Source organism: Schistocerca piceifrons, chromosome 5, assembly GCF_021461385.2.
Source record: "Schistocerca piceifrons isolate TAMUIC-IGC-003096 chromosome 5, iqSchPice1.1, whole genome shotgun sequence".
Taxonomy (NCBI): Eukaryota; Metazoa; Arthropoda; class Insecta; order Orthoptera; family Acrididae; genus Schistocerca; species Schistocerca piceifrons.
Window position 1 is genome coordinate 477625585 of NC_060142.1, and position 21215 is coordinate 477646799.

Sequence of the window (21215 nt, forward strand, 5' to 3'; positions counted from 1 at the left end):
CGCAGTAATTCAACAAAAAACAACAACAACAACAGCAACACAATCAATTAACTACAAATCGGTTCAGTTTTTTATACCTCTTTTACTTTTACTACTACACCAAAAGCTACACGATTTGAAACTTGCCGCGTTCCATCGATGACACTTTCCTTCACCTCAACCTTCTTATCTGACAAAAAAATATACGAAAATCCGCCATATTTGGCTGTCCCGAAATCCAAGGAATGTAGACATTAGAAAGGACCTTAAACAAGAAAGCATGAGAGAAGAAATCGAAAAAAAGAGATTAAGATGGTATGGGGATGTTAAGAGGATGCATAGGCAGAGACACCCCAAAATTATGGAACAACTAAAGATGGATGGGAAAAGATCTAGAGGGCGCCTAAGAACACGGTGCAAAATTGGAGTGAGAATATCTCTGGAAAGGAGCGATGTGACCTGGCAGCAAGTGTAGGAAGAAAAGTGGTTGAAGGACCGAGCCAAATGGAGAGGACTCGTCAGCACCCAGAGCCGGCAGTAGCTGGAGCGGGATCCGGATATAGATAGAAATCCAAAGATTTTGATTGGTTATTGCATTGCTGGCTTGGTTCAAATGGCTCTGAGCACTATGCGACTTAACTTCTGAGGTCATCAGTCGCCTAGAACTTAGAACTAATTAAACCTAACTAACCTAAGAACATCACACACATCCATGCTCGAGGCAGGATTCGAACCTGCGACCGTAGCGGTCGCTCGGCTCCAGACTGTAGCGCCTAGAACCGCACGGCCACTCCGGCCGGCTACTACATTGCTCTTCAAGCTACAAGCCTACGCACTCTCAGTTAACTTTATAGCTTTCTTTTCCGCCGCCGCACTATCACCCATACCAGCCGCCGAGTTTTTCATCCTTTTGCCCTGTTCCAGTCCCAAACAGAACGAGGGAAAATGAATGCCTATATGCCTCTGTACGAGCCCTTATCTCCCTTATCTTATCTTTGTGGTCTTTCCGCAAAATATAAGTTGGCGGCAGTAAAATTGTACTGCAGTCAGCCTCAAATGCTGGTTCTCTTAATTTCCTCAGTAGCGATTCACGAAAAGGACGCCTCCTTTCCTCCAGAGACTCCCACCCGAGTTCCTGAAGCATTTCCGTAACACTCGCGTGATGATCAAACTTACCAGTAACAAATCTAGCAGCCCGCCTCTGAATTGCTTCTATGTCCTCCCTCAATCCGACCTGATAGGGATCCCAAACGCTCGAGCAGTACTCAAGAATAGGTCGTATCAGTGTTTTATAAGCGGTCTCCTTTACAGATGGATCACATCTTCCCTGAATTCTACCAATGAACGAAGACAACTATCCGCCTTCCCCACAACGGCCATTACATGCTTGTCCCACTTCATATCGCTCTGCAATGTTACGTCCAAATATTTACTCGACGTGACTGTGTCAAGTGTAGCGCTTGACACAGTCGGGGAGGTACCCTCCGCCACGCACCGTATGATGGATTGCGGAGTGTAGATGTAGACAGATGTAGATGGTGAGCTGTCTTGACGTCCTCCTGTACATTTTGTACTCTGCAGACATTCCAAACCCACCACCCCTCTCCATTTTCTCATGCAATAAGCTGACAAACCCGCCTACATAGTTACTCATCACACCCTCCAACTCTCCCATGCCTCCCTCCAACGTCACTCCTGATCGAGTGGTGTAATACGTGCTAACTACAGGTAAATCCAATGAAACGTCAAGATACCATCTTTGGTCCAACGCTCGGCGATTCTGTCGTTCAGATTTCCACCTCTCCATCAATAGCCACCTAATTTCGCTCACTAACACAATAAGTATTGACGGCTACCCTCGACAGAAAATTAACACTGACTGCACACCTTCATACCAACCAAAACAAAGCCCGAAACTGACTAAAACCACTAACTGGCAACATCTGGAGTCTACATAGTTCTACTATCATCCTTACCTATAAATCCCTCATCTGCGCCATTCTAACTTTCGCCAATGTTGCTGGATCTCTCCCTCTGCTAATTTCTTTAAATTCTAGGAAGGCATGCATTCCACTTCGCCTTCCGCATCCTCCTTCCTTCCCCAACTCGCATCCTATAGCAGTTCATCTATTTTCACACTTTCTTCTATTCTTGGGGCACCTTCGGACCCAATACACCAATCAGGAAACCCAGTTCCAACACCTGTTATCCCACTCACTATTCACAAATCCAGGTACTCTCTCCCATCCGAAACCAATCAGCTGCCGCCACTCAACGATGAAGTCCGTCTCGAGATACAGCCTTTCTTCCAGCCCTTGTCATCAACGCTACACATTTACTTCATCAATTTTATACAAGGTGTTCGGAAATTGCCGTTACAAACTTTACAAACTTCTAAGACTTGTAGAAGGAAGTGAGTGCATAATAGTTTGAATAGGCTCCCATGTCCTGAAAAGTACCGTTTGAAAACATGTTTGCTAAGGAGGTAAGCAACACGGTAGCCATGACGGGGGATGGTTACATCGGATCGGCCGATGTCATTGAACGTCTATCCTATCTCTCTGACATTGTTTGAGCCTTATTCACGTGTCGGTGAATAGAGCAACACGGCTGAGTACACGACTGCACAATATACCAATATGATCCTTCTGAATGGCGAAGCTCGCGGTAATGGAAGAGCTGCTCGTCGCCTTTATGGAGATCGTTCGCCACAACATCCGACTCCGACGCATACCCTTTTCGCCACAATTACGCAGCGGCTGCGACAAAGGTTAGCTTCACCGTCACCAGGCGGGACTGTGGTGGTCCAAGGAAACGCCGCACAGCCGAACTGGAAGAAGCCGTACTGCATCAAGTTGAAGAGGACCCATCAACGGGAACACGGGCAATTCCTCTGACAGTAATGAATGGAATTATGAAACAACTGGTATAGTGAGTCACGCCTAATCAACTGCTTATAAAAGCGATCGCACTCTTAACATGTTTTCAAATGGTTGTAGCATGGAAACGGTACTTTCCGGAAGTGGGTCCCAATTCAAAATATTATCTATTCACTCCTCTACAAGTCCTAAAAGTTTGCAAGGAAGTTTCCGAACACCCCGTACAGTTAAAACGTTGCTATACATATATAAACCTTCGACTGAAGAGCAGTTTTATCCGTTGCCAGTCCATCGCTCCTCTTGAAGAACTGAAATAATAGCACGAAAAAAAAAACTTGCTGGGGAAGAACGACATTTCCTTATCGATTGTCGCTTTCTGCGACATACCTGCATGAAGTTTCTGGTAGAGGTCAAGTCACCGACGCTGTATTTTAGCTGCACACGCAACGGCTCTATTGAATCTCCGCTATCGGCGACAATCTCTTGCAGAAGATGACTTACATCAGTTTGAAACTTCGGCGGACTTTATTTGGACACCACTGCAGCAAAGAATGAAAACATGGACCTCCTCCCAAAGACACAACACTAACGCATTCCCCAACTTAAAGCGACAGCATATAACGCGTGGGAAGAGGAATACGAAGAGAAATACGACGGCAGAGGGGTCACCTATAAAATAATCTGCAAACCCATCCCTCCACTGCCACTCAGACACCCTGAAGGTCGCGGCTACAATAGTAAACATGCGCCAGCGAGAATAACATTCCCAGTCACATCTACAGGAAAATATGCGTCGAAACTCCCCAACTTGTTCGTGTGATCCAACATCAGAGACTGATTTTCGTATGAGTGGCATCTCGATTAGCAAGGTAACTTTCTGCAAGGGACTAAGCAAATTGAAATACCGGATTCCCCGTTAATGTTACCCTTATCCCAACAATACACAATGCAAGAACTCGTAGAATCATCACAGTCTTTTAAGAGATTGCAACTTGCACATGTAGCTGTTTCTGTACCCCTACGGGGAGTTTCTATACAACACCGAGAACTATCAGTGGATAATGCCACAACTAACATTATCATTATCTTTACCTTACACAAGCCAGCGCACCACCAATAGATAATGCTGTATATTTCTTCAAAACATCTAGGTGTAACAGTACTGCTCTTAACTTTTTCGTCATAAATGTTAATTTCTTCTTATTGTGTTATGTTGTCAGTAATTATGTGCTTTGTTTGCATTTCTACTTACGCAGATTTATTACATGGGTTCCCTTTTTTAATACGGTGCTGGCTGCATAGTATTTACACTAAACGACAATAAATTAAGAAAAAAAGCTGTTGCAGTCAGCGTATAGACTGCGATCCAAGGATATTGTCGAAGGCAAAAGCAACAGGTTGTAGTGCTACATCACTACATACTGTACATAATCTATTTACTGATAGCTACAAGGTACCCCTTGAGTTCATATGATAGTAGGGCAGTTGGTTGTCATGAGACCGATCAAAGCGGCACCACCGTTGTGAGTGTCATGACACAGGCAAAGCTGTTGTGAGCAGAGAAACAGGTATACCTGTGCACTGTCTAAAGAAATACGTGGGTACCAGCAGGCGGAAGGAAGATTAGAGTTTGCCGTCCCGTCCCGTCAACGTAGAGGTCATTAGAGGCGGAACAGAAACTGGTATTGGGAAAGAATATCGGCTGTATGAACTTTGAAGGAACCATCCTGGCATTTGCCTTACGTGATTTAAGGAAAGTGCCGAAAACCTTGGCCGGGCGAGAATGTGAACCACTGTCCTCCTGCATCCTACTCCGGTGTGCCAACCACTGCCCAATCTAGCATGTTAACAGTAGGCGGAGGAGGACCTAAAGCATCCTAAAAGGCGAAGTGGACCCTTTAGTGCTTCTCATAGTCACGTTTTACACACAGTCGTTTCGCGACGACTTCATAGTCAAGTCTATGCTCAGATAACTCCACGTAATGCTTAGTCCTAACCCCCCCCCCCCTTTCGCCCGTATAGTTTGCGGAGTTCGAAACGCCATTCGGACCAACGGCTGTGGGCAATGGTGACGTTCTCGTATAAATCCTGGTTTAATGTAATAAGTGTTTCTGGACGCAAGCGGCTCAATACAGCTCGAGGAACACGTAGCCACGCACAAAATACGCTGGAACGTGATAGTCACTGTGGTCGTGGACACATCGGTTAAGAGAGTGCCGTATACGAGTAAACAATAGGACTTCGTATCTTTGCGACAGAGCAGGTTACAAGCGAGCGCTGTTGTGTCGAAATAGTGGAGGGATATGTTCGAATTATTCGTCATGATGTGGAATCTAACTTCACTCTCGTGACATGCCCAAATGAAGTGGCCTGCTTGCAGCCAAACTGGAATTCAGTTCAGCATGAGTAGGAAAATGGTCGAGCATGCCGCTACCTCAGGCTATTTGAGACCTGCCACACGCAGTGAAGGAAGAGATCCAACATATGTACAGAGTTCTTGAATACCCAGTGGAAAAGTCCCAAACATCTGTGAATCGTATTCGTATCATGCAACTTGCAGTGTGAATACCTTTTCCTTGATATGAGGACAGTTCTAGTTGAAATATATGAAAACTGCTGCGACAGTTAGATTTACTGTGCCACTCTCCAACGTTCTGTAGGATCGATATTCTCATGAGTGTGAAGTTTAGTGTGAGTCACTACACATTTGTGCAATCGTCCTTCATATTCACAGCCCCTTCAGATTCCTCACGAAAAAACCCTAACAACTATCTACTCTATATGGGACAGCTGTTGTCGCTTTTGATAGAGTGATTTACGATGAATGAAACTAAATGACATTTCTCCACATCGTATAATACCCGTTTTGGCTGTGGCTCTTTGTTACTGTACGTACGGCCATGGCAGGGCAATTCTCCCAAGTGGCGTGAGCGTGAGTAAGAACGTCGTACTATTAATATTTTCCTGTACTGTTCTTTTGTTGCAGCATCGCTGTTAAAAAAAACTACTACACAATATACGATATTTCTTTACTGTGGTCAAGCTGTGCAGTATTAATCCATATTGCCTAGAGATTTAATAAAAGAAGCTTGGCAACTGATGGACAAGAAAAACGTGTGGTTTTTGGCACGAAATGTTACCGCCAAATGAAGATTTTTGTTGCCTTTAGTGCTTTTGCAACTTTCACAGCCGCGCGGATTAGCCGAGCGGTCTAAGGCGCTGCAGACATGGACTGTGTGGCTGGTCCCAACAGAGGTTCGAGTCCTCCCTCGGGCATGGGTGTGTGTGTTTGTCCTTAGGATACTTTAGGTTAAGTAGTGTGTAAGCTTAGGGACTGATGACCTTAGCAGTTAAGTTCCATAAGATTTCACATACATTTGAACATTTTTTTTTTGAACAACTTTCACATACGAAAGATGAAAATTATACACCGCCTAAAGAAGGAAAAAAATAAATAAACACACAATTAAATTAAAAAATGCGCCTAGAAGAATTGCTCGGATATCAATGTAACTTCGTACACGTTCGTGTTTAATGGTACTAGGCCTAGTAGGAGCGATAGTGGTGAAGGACGCAGAGATCCCGCCTACTCGTATGAGACAGCGTTTTCGGCGCTTGACCGGATCTCCATTTGGCCGGCTGGTCGAATCGTGAAGTTTACACATTCGTGTGGCATTCGGATGTGAGAGCGGCCCGATATTGGACTGCAAGGGAACGTCAGAGCAGGCATACTCTTCGTCAAGGTTGTGGCCAACCACTTGTGAACACCACAGGTAGGATGGCCGTATTGTGCACCACGCACATCGTAACCCCGGCACATCTGCGCCTGCCATCCAAAACAAGTCATGGACTCCCTCCAACAACATACGTCAAACTGCACCATTGGTCGGAGCCTCGCAGCAGCTGGACTCGGGAATTACCTTCCCATGGCTAGGCTTCCGTTAACACCAAAACACACACACACACACACACACAAAATGCGTTTGGAGTAGTGTAGTGACCAGGAAGCAAGAACTGGTGATGAATAGTGTCGTGCTGTATTAAGGGAAGAACTAGGGTCTGTACTACCCCGGTAACAATGGTCGGCACGTATGGCAGCTAACTGGTGAAAGGTCCCTTTCTTCCAACGTCTTCCTGATGTCCAGCTGTGGGGAGCTATTGGGTATGATCAGGTCACGGAGCGAATTCCGACGGCATAACGATATGTCATGGAGGTCTTGCGTTCTCGCGAGTTATTTCTCATCTGACAGTATCTTGGTGCCATTTTTCAACACGACAATGCTCGTCCACATATGACACGTCTCTCTATGAACTGTCTGCGCGATGCTAAGGTACTCCCGTAGCCAGCAAGCTCCCCAGATTTGTCTCTTATAGAACAGGTGAGGGAGTAGCTCGGTCGCCAACTTCGTTTCCAGTGCTTTGTATAGAGAACATCAAAGACCAGTTACAACTGTTGCGGGTCCGCTTGCCTCCGGAGGGGATGCAACGGCTCTACCCTTCCCTAACAAATCAGAACTTGCATATAAGCCAGAGGGAGTGTACCGTCATACTGATAAGTCGGCCCGTGCTGCCGAGTTCTTTGTGAATTTAACTAGAATTTGTAATCTCTGAAAGAACATCACATACCCTCTCAACCCATTAAGTTTCCTTTCCTACTCCCCTACTACGTGGCTCACTTTTTTTGACAGGCCATGCAGATATGCAACAGTGGACTGAGGACATAAAATGCAAGAGGGATGGATAGTCCTTATCTCATGGCATACCAACCACCATCATAAATACTTCACTCATATCGACATTCCAACCAATTTTCCGTTCATGAGAGCGAGAATACGCATGTTCAGAAAATTGCGAAATTTGTAATCCAAGGTCGCGTAATGCCACAAACAGCTTTCATCAAAACAAACATCATGAATACGAAATTAGGAAAAAATCTAGCTTATGCAAATATCAATAGCGAAAGCAAATAGTTATTGTAATTTGTGAACAGAAGCTCTATCCTTGCTGAGGAATTCAACTGGGGATAAGAAAACTATCCACGACAGAAGGGAAGTGTCGGTTACAAACTCTACTATTCCAATAGCTGTGGTAACGAACAACATTATGGAAATGTGTATGGTTACGGTGTCGTTCTGTAGAAGTCGAAAACGAAGTTCGCTCCTCTGGTAGCACTGAATTTTTTTGGCCATTCGAAATGTGAAGGGCATCTTTAGTTCACTACTGGTGTTAATAAAGGGCACAGCGTCACGGCATCCCAGCAGTCATTACAGTATACGGAGATAAGTACGTAGAGGGAGGAGGCATAGCAGGAAGTTAAAAGTGGAGCACTAAGGCTATCTCCAGTTAAAGACGTTGTCATACAAGCTGTACGTGCGCTCGCTGGAACTCATAAGATATTATAATAGAGCTTTAGAGACTCAAAATATAAAATCTAGGCCGGCCGCGGTGGTCTAGCGGTTCAGGCGCTCAGTCCGGAACCGCGCGACTGCAGGTTCGAATCCTGCCTCGGGCATGGATGTGTGTGATGTCCTTAGGTTAGTTAGGTTTAAGTAGTTCTAAGTTCTAGGGGACTGATGACCACATATGTTAAGTCCCATAGTGCTCAGAACCATTTGAACCATTTTATAAAATCTAGCACAGGCAGATAAAAGTGAAGCGACGTGAAAACAAGTATCCGTCCACCTAAAAGAAATAGTTAACAGCTCCGAAACGTCAAATTAAAAAAGCACGAAGGGTAATTTGTATGGATGCAAGGCCTTAACGTCGGACAGCGCCGTACTGAATCAGAGTACAGTTACCAGTAATGTAAAATGATAGATTACGTAGTCCGTATGTTGTCTACATAGGACGACTAGATTCGAGTATTGGAAAGGTACACTAGGTGATGATTATAATATCACTACATCAAAACACGCTAGAAATTCGCGGGCAGATTATAATCATAAACCAAACACAAAAAGACAGTTAAAATTGAAACAAGTTCTGTGGCTGAACAAAATAGCATCGTGCTATCAATGCTACAAGAAGAAATTTACATGACGAAGTTTGACCGCTGAACTCTTAATATTTCTTCCTCACAGTACAAACGCTGTCCAACGATTTCGAATTGTCAAGATCAGGTTGCGATCTGATGAAAATGAGGGCTATGAAATTGCAGAAATGTTTTTCTTTTCCGGTGAGTCCAAAGTACGAATCGATATTTAGACATCGCCTGCCTTATCCTTTTCTCCACACGAGGAGATGCATGCGCATGCCGTCTTTGGTACGAAGAATTCGTTAGGAAGCCAACGGTAACGGTTGCGTGCCTAGTCGTTTTACATGCATGTGTCGCATCAGCAGTCAGAGGGCTGTGCGCTCGGATAACGCGATGAGCCAATCGCTGGCTTCCGATGCAGGAAGGTGAGCCGGAGCAGAACCGAATCTGCAAGCCGGATTAACGACCGCCTGACTGGAACATATGCCAGCCTGGGCAGCTTCTCACCGCCACCTAGGAGAGAGTGAGGCTCCTTTCTGGGTTGGTGTCGTTTTCTACTAAGTTTGTTGTATCGATATACACTTGATTATGCGTTTAATGTATTGAAGCACTCTCTTGAGAGGTTTCTCCGTTTCACTGTAAATTGCTGACATGATCCTCGTAGCACAACGAACGGCGTGTGCACTAACGGCGAAAGACGAGAAGGAAGATAAAGGATGTGCAGCGGGACTTCGTGTCCAAATTCAAGAAGGGCATTCCTTCAAAAGAAATCCAGCACTAAACACAAAAATTTCGGAACTTTTTCGCATTAAGTAAGAAGAGAGCACAATAGAGGACCAGCAGAGAGGGAATTTGTGCCAGGATCTCCCAAACTGATATTTCGGAAAAGATCTGGCGAACTTCTTGTCTTAAAATGATGGCGCTTGCTACTTGAGTCTTGAGGTGTTCTTGGCTCTCCCGTAGCATAAAGAAACGTTCTTCTCAAACGAGTGCTCCGTTCATTCAAGTAATGTAATCGCAAAGTTTATATTTGGGGCAAAGAAAACCTCCATTATTACGAAAAGCTGAAGTATGATTCGTGCTCTAAAGTATAAGAAGTACCTGTTACATTTATTTACAGTCCAGTTAATAAATATTCATTTCTCACTGTATCCGAGGGTTATGCGTTTGAGAAGTACATGGACGCAAGCTGTTCGTAGTTTACAGGTTGGAACAAGATGTATCCCAGATCAGGGACTCCCAAACATTTCCTCTGGAGGAATACTTTGAGAATCCTTGTTCTTTGATAGAACTGCTCGTTTATTTTGAAGATTTCATAACTAATAACACAGAAGTCATAATAAAATTTTAAAAATAATTAGTATCGTCAAAATGTCGAAAAAACTTAGCCACGTTATTAACAATTTTTCGCGGAATATTTCGCGGAAAACAGTCTCGCAAACCCTGCCCTAGACCAACATCCCACTGGTGCCTGGGAATTTTTTACAATTTTCCTCCCAAAAAGTGGGCAAGGACCTACTGAGCATATCTGCAGACACCTTCCTGCGCGCTTCTACTAGTCCTGATCTATCTCTATGTGGCAATAGCCACTGCAGCATTAATAATTGATATGTGTCGCAGTGTACATCAGTGTACATCAGCTCAAACAATATCGCATTGGTTTTCACAAAAATATTACAAGAAATACATTTTAAACTCTGCCAACTCGTAATTACTTAGCAACAGCGAATACCATCCAAGTTGAATGAAAGCCAGTGTCCACTATATGTTCACTCTTTATTTAAACCGATACAGGATCAATACGTCTGTCCGTGTGTCTTTTTAATGAAACGGAAAGGGGGAGGGGGAGGAAAGAGGAAGGGGGTAGAAGTTGCCGTCGATCGGTATGTGCTTGGTGATACTGGCACTTTGACCACCCCGTACAAAAAGTAAACTACTAAATACCAAGACGTAAGGAACACAGACTTCATGGACTGTGACAGGCGCAAGAATAGTTCCCTCAATACTTTCGAAGGTGCTCACGTAACGTCAGAACTGGACAGCCCATAACCCTCGCAGTTTCTCTTTGCAGTTTCCTAGGAGTGATATCGGAGAGCACAGGTAGAAAGCTCTTTACGACGGAAATGTACCAAACAGAAATTTACAAACGGTACCACCAAAAACAACATTGCTACCTATTTTTCTGACTTCGTAGCAAATACTAACGAAGTTAAAACAAGTCTCAAGAGGTAATAAACTTATTGCCCCATCGCTTGTTTTTGCACAAATTCGCAACGCTGCACGATAAACTGCAGACGGCGTTCATTATTACGTTGTAGCTGTTACTACGCACAGACGTTGGTGGACAAATTTCAAAGGGTACTAGGAAAGTTTGCAACACAGCTTTATTTATTTAATTTTTTCGAAGTAATTTCCGCCACATTGAATACAGTTCTCCATCCTACGAAACAAATCCCTAACAAGTTTACCCAAGTTTCTGTAGAGAGTAAGACACACTCATTGTCCCAAGCCCTCATGAGGTCCTCATCACTTGTTAACTCCACACCTTTAAGCTTTATTTTCACTCAAAGAGCAAGGTCTGCACTGCAAAGAGGGTGCTCAAGAAGTTTCAGCCCTGTACCCCGCAAATATCCGGTGCATGCTTTGGTGCAGTTAGCTGGGGCGTTGTCGTGATGGAGGAACAACGTGTCCATTCTTGACTTCGGTCGCAGGTCCTTCAAAGATTGGATGACTTTGAGCAGGCACTGTTCAGTGTACCACTTAGCTGTGACTGTCTTCTGTGCGTCCAAAACAACACGCTCCACAATTCTACTCGATTTGAAAAAAAGAGCTACCATTTTCTTCTTTACTGATCAGGATTTTCTGACAGCTATGGGCATGACGTTATTTTCAAAGACCCAAACTTTGTTTTAGTCTCAGTCATCGGCACGTCATAATAGTACTGCCAAGTCTCGTCGCCTGTCACGATGGTATTCACATACTGACATTGTCCCTTTGAAAACTTCTTTAACATCTCCCGGCACCAAATCACACGTCATGTCATCTGCTCTTCCGTCAATCTATGCGGCACCCACAGACAACAAAGTTTCTTTACTTGCAAATGCACATGCAGAATGGAACGAATTTCTGGTGAATTTAGCCCTGAGGCATCCTCTATCTGCTTATAGGTCACTCGCCTGTCTTCGTCTAACATTTTCGTCACAGCATCAATGTTTTCCTCCGTAACTGATGATCGTGGCCTTCCCGTTCTCTCAGCGTCCTCAGACTGAAATTTCCTCTTCGGAATTCTCTGTACCATTTGATTATAGTTGTACGATGTGGACAAACATCACCGAGTGCAAGAGTCAATTCTTCAAAGCATTTGTCAATGTTTACACCTCGCGCAAAGTTGTACCGCAAAACTGTCCGAATTTCATTTCGTGACCACGATGCCACAGCAAGGACTTCAAACTGACCCTGTTAGAGAACGACTGTGCCCACAGACTTGGCACAGCGGCTGCATGCAAGTACAGTATGAAGTGCTCTCAGAACATAGCAACTATCAGCTCCTCCGACTTACTTGTTGCGTCGTATTGCAAAATTTTGCTTTATAGTAATCTTTGTATCTGTACAAACACCGATACGGTAAACATTGCCACTATGACAAAGATTCGGGGTCTGCAGCACAACAGGAAGCTTACTAATTTACTCCACATAGTTTCTACGTGGGAATGATTGCTGTATATTAATTTCACAGGCGACTCATGTAGTTGTCTCACACATACCATACCTGCGGATGAGATGTCTTGTGGACTGTGAACAGCTTTGTTACTACAGAAAATCTGCTTCTGATTGAGGCATATCTACAGAAAAATAATACATGATTTGTGGACGAGACTTGAAGAAACAATTTGTTGTACTCAAACTAGCTTCGACGATAATTTCACTGTCACCATTAGGATTCTATTCGAAACACACATGAAATGTAGAAAGATGGACGGTGGCATTACGTTCATTTTAAATGTCGTTGTAACTAGTTGCGTACTGTTGTGTTTTGTGTTTCAAAACAGCATATTTTCCTCTTTCGTTCATTTAATATCACAACTTCGTCAGATGCGTACCCTCAAACAGCATGACATCCGTACAGCGGGCGTTATTCCTACTGCAATTTACTGTTGACTTTAAATAACGTTCATATTCCGCAACTTCAAATTTACGACAGTGGTGAGCTGCTTATCTGAGGCTTAAGAGAACATAAAATGCGTCGATTTAACTTGTGATACATCAAAATGCAGTTTTTTCCGTCAACATTTAAAACGAACACATTATTATGCTTGGCGTACACTTCGGTGCGGAGCACGTTTTAACTGGTAATATGACGGAGGAGTAACCACGTGTTAATTGTTTATAAATAATGTGAGCGCTTCACTGGCACCGGAAATAACACTTCACATACTTAGTAAGTAATAAATAGACTCTTTGACACTCTTTGACACTGTTTCTGCGATAAAAGGACATATGCCACATTGTGTGGCAATGCGTCTCAGTCCATTAACCAATTACATTATGTGTGAGTTGGTCTGAAGAGTTGATCTAAATACAAGTCACCGTGATTTGATATGTTTCCTGTAGTTGATATCGTTTTATAAAGTATTTACGAGGGCGTGCTGAAAAGTAATACCTCCGAATTTTTTATATGAAAAATCTTACAGGTTTTCAAATAAAACAAATCTTATTAACATTCTATATCTTTATTCTTGATGTCTACATGTTTATTTGTCAACATTGTCACCCTGGCGACGAACACATTTCTCCCGATGCCATCACTGTAGAATGTTTGACTCACCTCTCCTTGCACTGCTCCACACCTATCAAAGTGAAATCCTTGAAGGTTTTTTTTTTTCTTTTAAGTTTTGGCAACAGAAGAAAATAGGATGGGACCGAGTCGGGGCTTTATGGAGGGTGATCAATGAGAGAGAACCCAAGGCGTCGGATTATTGCAGATGTCGCAGCGCTCGCGAGTGATCTGGCATTTTCATGCTGAAGGAGGTGTTTCATGTGTGGACGAACTCTTCAGGGGTTACAAACTGGATTACAGACTGCTGTTTCTCACGCACCGATAGTTACTTTACACACCGCCATGTTACACACTACAATTCGGAGCCCTCTAGCGGCAGAGAGTTGTAAATTGCGTCAACGAAGCGAGAAAGTCTACCGAGCAATATATATACACGTCAACCGATAATGAGAACAGAATAAAAAATTCGAAACATAACTTTTCAGCACTCTCTCGTATTATGTGAAGAATGCTGTATAGTATAATGTTTGTTTTTGTTTGTGATCACTGTTTCTAATTATAATCTTTTTCACTGCACATGGATACCTGAGAAAGGCCTGTTGTTCGACTGTAACTGTTTGCTTTTAGTAAACTGATTTTCAGCTGTTACGCATATCATGATTTTTGAAAATGATTCAAATAAAACTTATTTCACTTAATATTTCATGTGACTTTTTTCTTTTTTAACGAAATCTTACTGATGACGTAACTAGTTTGTACAACGTGTATCCATTACGCCGGACCCACAAATCTCATATTCTTACAGATGACTTATTCCGCCCGCCACTGGGACGGCGCAGTCCTTTGTTTTGTTGAAACTGCAGGTAGCCTGAAGTCTGGTGTAGGGGGAAAACAGATACACACGCTCGGAGAGTAGGTTCCCGTATTGTGAAAGACGATGGAAAATGTGTGAGGTCCCCACAACAGAACTACCTCCACCATCTTCTGGGCATTGCCTGTTGGCGAGAAGGTTTCGTGGTTTTCGTCATAGTGAGGCGTTTACTAACGTGTACGAGTTTCTTCTAGACTACATTTTCCCATGCTGTGAGCGTCTTATGAGGTGCACCCATGCAAATCTCCGTGTCCTGTGGCGTGCAGTGTGTAGCTGTACGCGTGTGGGGCGGTGGCTTCTGTACTGCTAAGCAAGAAGGTAAGTTCTGGACGGTACAGCTAACTGACTGTCGTTGTCCGGCACTGAACTGCGGCGTAGTCTGCTGTCAGAATCAGTCTTGCGTTATAATTTTGTTGCTCATGGCAGTTGACTCTGTCAGCAGCACTATTTACTGAACCGAAGTCCTCACGGTACGACCTTGATACGGTGGCACGTGAAAAGACCAATGCTTGAAGCCCCGGATATAAGAGTATCCACACACCAGATACCACTGTCTCGCCACGATCAAATGCACTGAAGTCGCGCGCCTAGCCTATCCCGCGCTCCTCTGTCAAGCTGACGTCTGACGTCACCCAGCTACTTGCAATTCCCTGTGGCTTTAGGAGCATTCTCTCTCTAACACAGCAGCTATCTCTAATCTGTTGCTCATAAATGTAGAAGAATGTGAGTGGTGTGAAGTTTGCGGCTCATGTTACCAAGCACGGTTTCAATGCTCTCATCAAGGTAAGTTGGTTTAACACTAAATGAATTTCTACATGATATTGGACTTACAATAAATAGTTTAACGATTTCATTACACTCTGTTTTCACAGATAATCAACATCAGTATGTGGTTGTCTAACCATCTCAACGCGGGAAGTTTGAAAAAGTAAAGGAGAACATGGCGGCGCTATCAATCGATCAATTGATGTGTGCTCGAAAATATGTAACAGAGGGTGCTTTTGAGGTCTGAAGAGCCCCTAGACGTTATTTTGGATATTTGCTCTTTCTCCGACACAATCCAAAGACGGTATGAACACTTATAATACAGAAAATCTACTCTCATCAAATAAAGAAAACGAGCTGTGAGGCCGACTGTAAATAAAGACATAGTCGAAAACTTGTGCGAAAGTTTTCCACGCAGGAATCAATGCAGAAAATCAGTTCAAAGTTGCAGTCAACCAACATCAATGGCAATGAAGATTCTAACCAAACGACAGCGAGAATTTCTCATGGACTGTAACTGGTAAACAAACGATCCCGTAATTCCGGCAGGCATTTGTGAGAATTGTATAAATTGTATAAATAAAGAAATGAAGCTTCGCTAAAATGAACCACAGATGAAGTGGCATTTAAATTACCTGGAAAATGCACAATATTCTCACATGGGCATGCAAGTAATCTTGCGCTTTTCCTGAGACCGAACGGACAGCCCACAAGTAAATATCTTTTTCGTGATGTTTCATCGAGAGAACGCTAACGGGGCACGTGTACTTGGACAGGGAATAAAGGTTAATAACGCACCTCATTACGGAGAACGCAATATTGGGGCTCGCGTCCAGGAGTACCCAAATCTACCCCAAACTACATCGATAACTGGGCGCACACCCCCTGCTGACGATAACTTCTGCACATAGCCCCCAAATCACAGAGTATCTGCAGCGTACGACCTCTAATGCGAGATGTCATTAAACACAATTTGCATCACTCTACTTCCAATAACGTTGCCAGAACTGACGAAGCGTGTCACCAAGCACTGCGAAGGTACAATTATGATTTGAAGAATGGAAATGGATAACAAAGTTACTGGGAAGCAGAGTACAGTGATACTCTGACACGTTGGACAGTTGAATCTGCTAGTGCTGTGGTGGTCCACGTTAGGAGATTAGCAAAGCAACTGTTCATAGAATTTTGCGAGACGCCTCCGTGGTCTCAGCGAGGATGATCCCGACAAATGACCAGTTTTCTCTTTATCAACATTGTGAAGAAAGAACAGGTTTCCAAAGTTCAATTCTTTGGTCGGATGAAGCGAAGTGTAAACTCAACGGAACAGTAAATCGTTGTAGTTGCGCTTACTGGGCTAACGAGAACCACACAACGGAAGAGAAACATATTAATATACCAGAAGTATCACTGTGATGTGGTCAGTTTTCCAGAGGATTGATCGGGCATTACTTCTCTGTACAGACTGTCACAGGTCACTTGAAATGTTGCATATTATCACACCCGGTCTTAGCTACATTTTTGCTGTTGAAAATTGTTACTTCCAACAGGATGGGGCACCATCTCACTTTCAAGTCGATATGTGCATTTCTCTCAATCGCACATTCCCTACTAAACGGATAAAAAGAAGGAGAAGTGTTGTGTAGTACCCATATCCATCTCTGGATGTAGCCTCCGCATCCTTTTTATCTTTGGGACACTTTAGACAGCACACTGTACGCCGAATCATCACAAACACCACAGAATCTGAGAGATATAGTCCATTAGGTCTGTGATACCATTCGATTATAAACGATATAATTGGTATGTCGCCCTGTTCTAATTCGTTGTCGACGATACAGTGCAGCGGACGGTGGCCATTTTGGACAATTAAAGTCTAGTACATGACACAACAACAGTTGTTGTATAGCTGTGTATTTTAATTTAAAAAATAATCTGTTTGAAAGAAGAGAAACCTGTAACACTATAAAATCGTAAACTATTTTGTAATCACGCTATAGAGTGTTCTTGATAATACAGCATTACGAAATCGTCCATTAACTTTTAGTAACGCTGTATATTTAAATATAAACAAGAAACCTACTCAGTAATAGCTACAACAAGTGCGGAGGACGTCTTGAAAGCGTTATCCAAGATAAACTACATGCGGGACTAAAAGTCATTAATTACGGCGTGAAACTGAGTGATGTTCAGGCGCCACGCTAGCACAAAATCTAATAAGCGCCCGTGATAACCAGTAATAGCTTTATACATACTCTAATTATTCTTTGCGGCACATCACCGAAAGCACATCGATTAGCGATGGTCCCTGTCCTTTAGAGAACACAGAACTACGGACCCTAAATGTCGACTGATAAAACTACGGGAAAGCCACAGGCCGCTATGCTCCTGCCGGTCAACAGCATCCTCTACGAGTACATCCCCGAAGACATTTCTTCAAGACCCGATCCTGGTGGAAAGCTTGTGTTGCCGATAGTACTCCACGTTCTCACAGAGGCAATCTTGTTTAAAGATGAACGGTCTCGAGAGCCGTATTTTTAGCACACGAGAACATGTCCCGCCATTATCCGGTGTGGACAACATAAAGACGAAGCCATTTCCTGCATAGACACTGCAAATGACAGCTCAAGATCACCTCCCGTAACTTGTATACCGCTAGTGGTGTTCGTAATGCCGAACTACAACACATGCAAAGGGTACCGTCCAAATACAATCCACCGTTCACTTATCTGTAACTGCCTTTATCGTGCACAGCACTAATGATACATAGGACGGAAACGATCTACTGGAGGGTTGGCGGTTGGAATACTGATGTCAAACAAGCTCCATCATATCAATTTTGACGGGTGGACGGGGGAGGGGGGCACGAGCGCACAGGTACTGATAAACAAATAAAGCGCAAATGTTCAGAGCTGTATTCTAAACATACCACAAGGTTCATTAGAATGCGGTCGTGTGACTACGACAACGTCTCGGCTGCTGGTGGGGCAACCTAAGCTCAGCTGTCCTTGTGGTACTTCTCATGAAAAGGTTACTGGCAGAATGAATCTTTTAGTACAAGGTGGAGAGTGCTCGGTTTTGAAATTTCCTGTCAGATTAAAATTTGGTGCTGTACCGGGATTCGTATCCAGAATCTCGCCTTTCGTGGACAATGCCCGTACCGACTAAGGTATCCAAGAGTGACTCACGACCCGTCCCCATAGCTCCAATGATGCCAGTAGCTTCCTAACAAACATACCAACAAAAAAGCGAGTTAATATTGCACTGTCATCAGTTCTGAGTATGAGCTATGTTTAAAATTTGAAGTGTCTCGCTGATGGGAAAGTTAGTTCAAAATCAGTTGCAAAAAATGTACCGAACAGACAGACAGACACAAAAAAGCAACCTAATAAAGACGTGTTAGTGTTATGCGTAAGTATGTATTGAATAGAAGTGATGTGGCGAAACTCCATGAAGACACACATTGCGAATTTTCTTAAAAAGCGCCGAGCGTGCGTCCGAAAGAAGCATTACAAACAGCGGCGTCCCAATCTAGTGTTTTGATGCTTACCATCGCCTTGTCTGTTAAATCCTAGGAACTAATGGATTATCTGCCAGCAGGAACAGAACAGGTCAATACTGATATGAGCAGCTCCACATTACGGCAACACAGCATCTCGGTCTCGAGAGCACAACGTTTTATCAGGGAGCACACGACGAACACAAAGCTTGTGGATCTTAACGTACAGATGGATGCATAAACAACAGTACTATACATTGCAGAAGGTTACAGCTAATCGATATCATTAAGAATTCTGAGAAAGACTTATGGGTGTCTATAACAATATTTTGCCGGTTACAAGGCAGAGTAATTAACAAGAACTATTCTATTTATCTGCATATTTACTAACGTCAAACATAACTGTCTCAATGAGGCGGTTCAGACCGCACCATGCTATCAAATGCCACCGCGATAGTTAGGTATTCTGTTTGAAAACTGATAAAATGTGGGTCTCTAGGAAAGACAAGTTTGTGTGCAATGCAATTCTATGGAGATTAAGCTTGTTTATTTATATCCATGTTTGAGCTACTATGTGTGACTGCATTTCCGTTCCTGCATCTGCAAAATATAAGAGAGATGTACTTTATGACGACCAAATCTAATTGACTTTTATTACATTTATCATGTAAACAAAATGTTTCATGACAGTAGTTTGATACGTACAAAAACAACAGAATAACAGCGCTTATTAGCTAATATAGTATTGGAAATTATTCGAAATCGTAAAAATTCTAACATTTCGTAAAAAATTAGCACCACTCAAACAAACACTTCGTAACCATCGTTAGGCATTAATGGTTAAAGATTTTGTTTAAAAATATAATTAGTCGCCAACTTCTTGTTCGAAAAGCTAACTTTGTCGCTGCAACCATCCTTCCCTATTTTGCGCTGTCCTCTTCATTTCTTGATAATTTTGGCACTCTGTGATCTTCGAGTATTTCCTTTCTTGGGCTACTCTTGGTTTTCTCTCAGAATTTTGTTTCCTTTCAACGAACCTGTTAAAAACGTATTGATGTCCAAAAAGTTATGTTTTCCTGTCATGGATAATTGCTATTAAGTTTTTGTGATGTTTTCAGAAGTGCCCAGCTATCATAGCAAATCTGAAGCACACTCTATACGATCGTCTTGACAAATTTTCTTTTCTACACGAAACAACATGTTCACTATTAGTTATCATCATTCACTGAATGTACGTTAACTTGCAAATCTTTCTCCGATTTGAATTTTTCATCTGTTGTCTTCTGTAGTTCAAAATGGTTCAAAAGGCTCTGAGCACTATGGGACTTAACATCTTAGGTCATATTCTGTAGTTAATGTCCGTACACGTATAAAAAAATTATTAACTTCTTACGTTGTCGTTTCTTTCAATCTGAATGTCCTCGGAATTTTTTATTTGCTTATTATCATAAAAAATACAATTTTTTATTATTTTTCGATTACTTTTTGTTCAATTTACACTTAAGCAGGAAAGGGACTTTCGCATGTTGTGTTCCGACAAGTAACATAGCTCGATGAAACTTGAGCCATACACAGAAAGAACTGCTACAGTATAGTACAGAAGTTAACTGAAAGACGCAATGAGACCAACAGAAATGACACTTTTATTCAAAGACAATAATCACACTTAACTCACTGCGATTCATGACGGTCCCCTATACATTGTGAACTGCGGGACAATGTTCTTAACAGGGTGTGAGTTCCGCCGCGGAAAACGTAAAGTGCGTGTGAAGTGAACAGAAAGAGGCACCGCGTGGAAGCACTCAGACGGAGCGGCCCGGCTGGAGAGCCGGGACCTGAGGGGGCTGGGCTGCGCTGCCGCACCGTTATTAACAGCCCAGCCACACTGGCAATTGTGCTTTAATTGCGCACCTGCGACACACTGCACGGATGGCCACTTACGTCCCCTCGGGGGAGAGAGGACGACGCAGTTCAGCGACGACTGCGAACGTCGGTCACATGCCATTGAGAAGTGGGTAACGTTGCTTCCTGGACGAGCATCGGTCTTGTCTTTTTTCTCTTTTTTTGGACTTAGAGTCTTTTTGTCTCTGGTGTTACGTACAAGACACGTTCTAAATGTTGTTGGCCCAACACAAAGATGGCACGAATCTCAAGAAAATACTATGATCTTTGGAAAGTAGAGTACTTTTAGAAGGTCAGTTCTGAAGTGTAAGAGACTTAAATTCCTGAAATCAATTAATTATGAGACCGACATGAAAAAACAAACCTGGATTAGAGTTGTGATAAGGCATATCGTTTTATAAGGTTTAATCCCACAGATCATAAGAGAAAAACGATTATTCTCCTACGTTTTCAAAGGTTAAGAAGGGCGTTATTCAGTTCAAGTGTTGTCATGATTTCTGGACAATGATGATATTTCAGAACGACTAATAACCTGGACAATGTAAGATAATATGACAAAAATTCATAGTCCG

The 21215-nt window shown here is 43.0% G+C and overlaps 1 protein-coding gene across 2 annotated transcripts in view; it reads right to left on the bottom strand.

Moving 5' to 3' along the window:
- The window catches only part of LOC124798710 (aryl hydrocarbon receptor nuclear translocator homolog), a 530653-nt gene that overhangs the window by 184393 nt on the left and 325045 nt on the right, over window positions 1-21215 (bottom strand). The gene's annotated exons all lie outside the window — the stretch shown is intronic.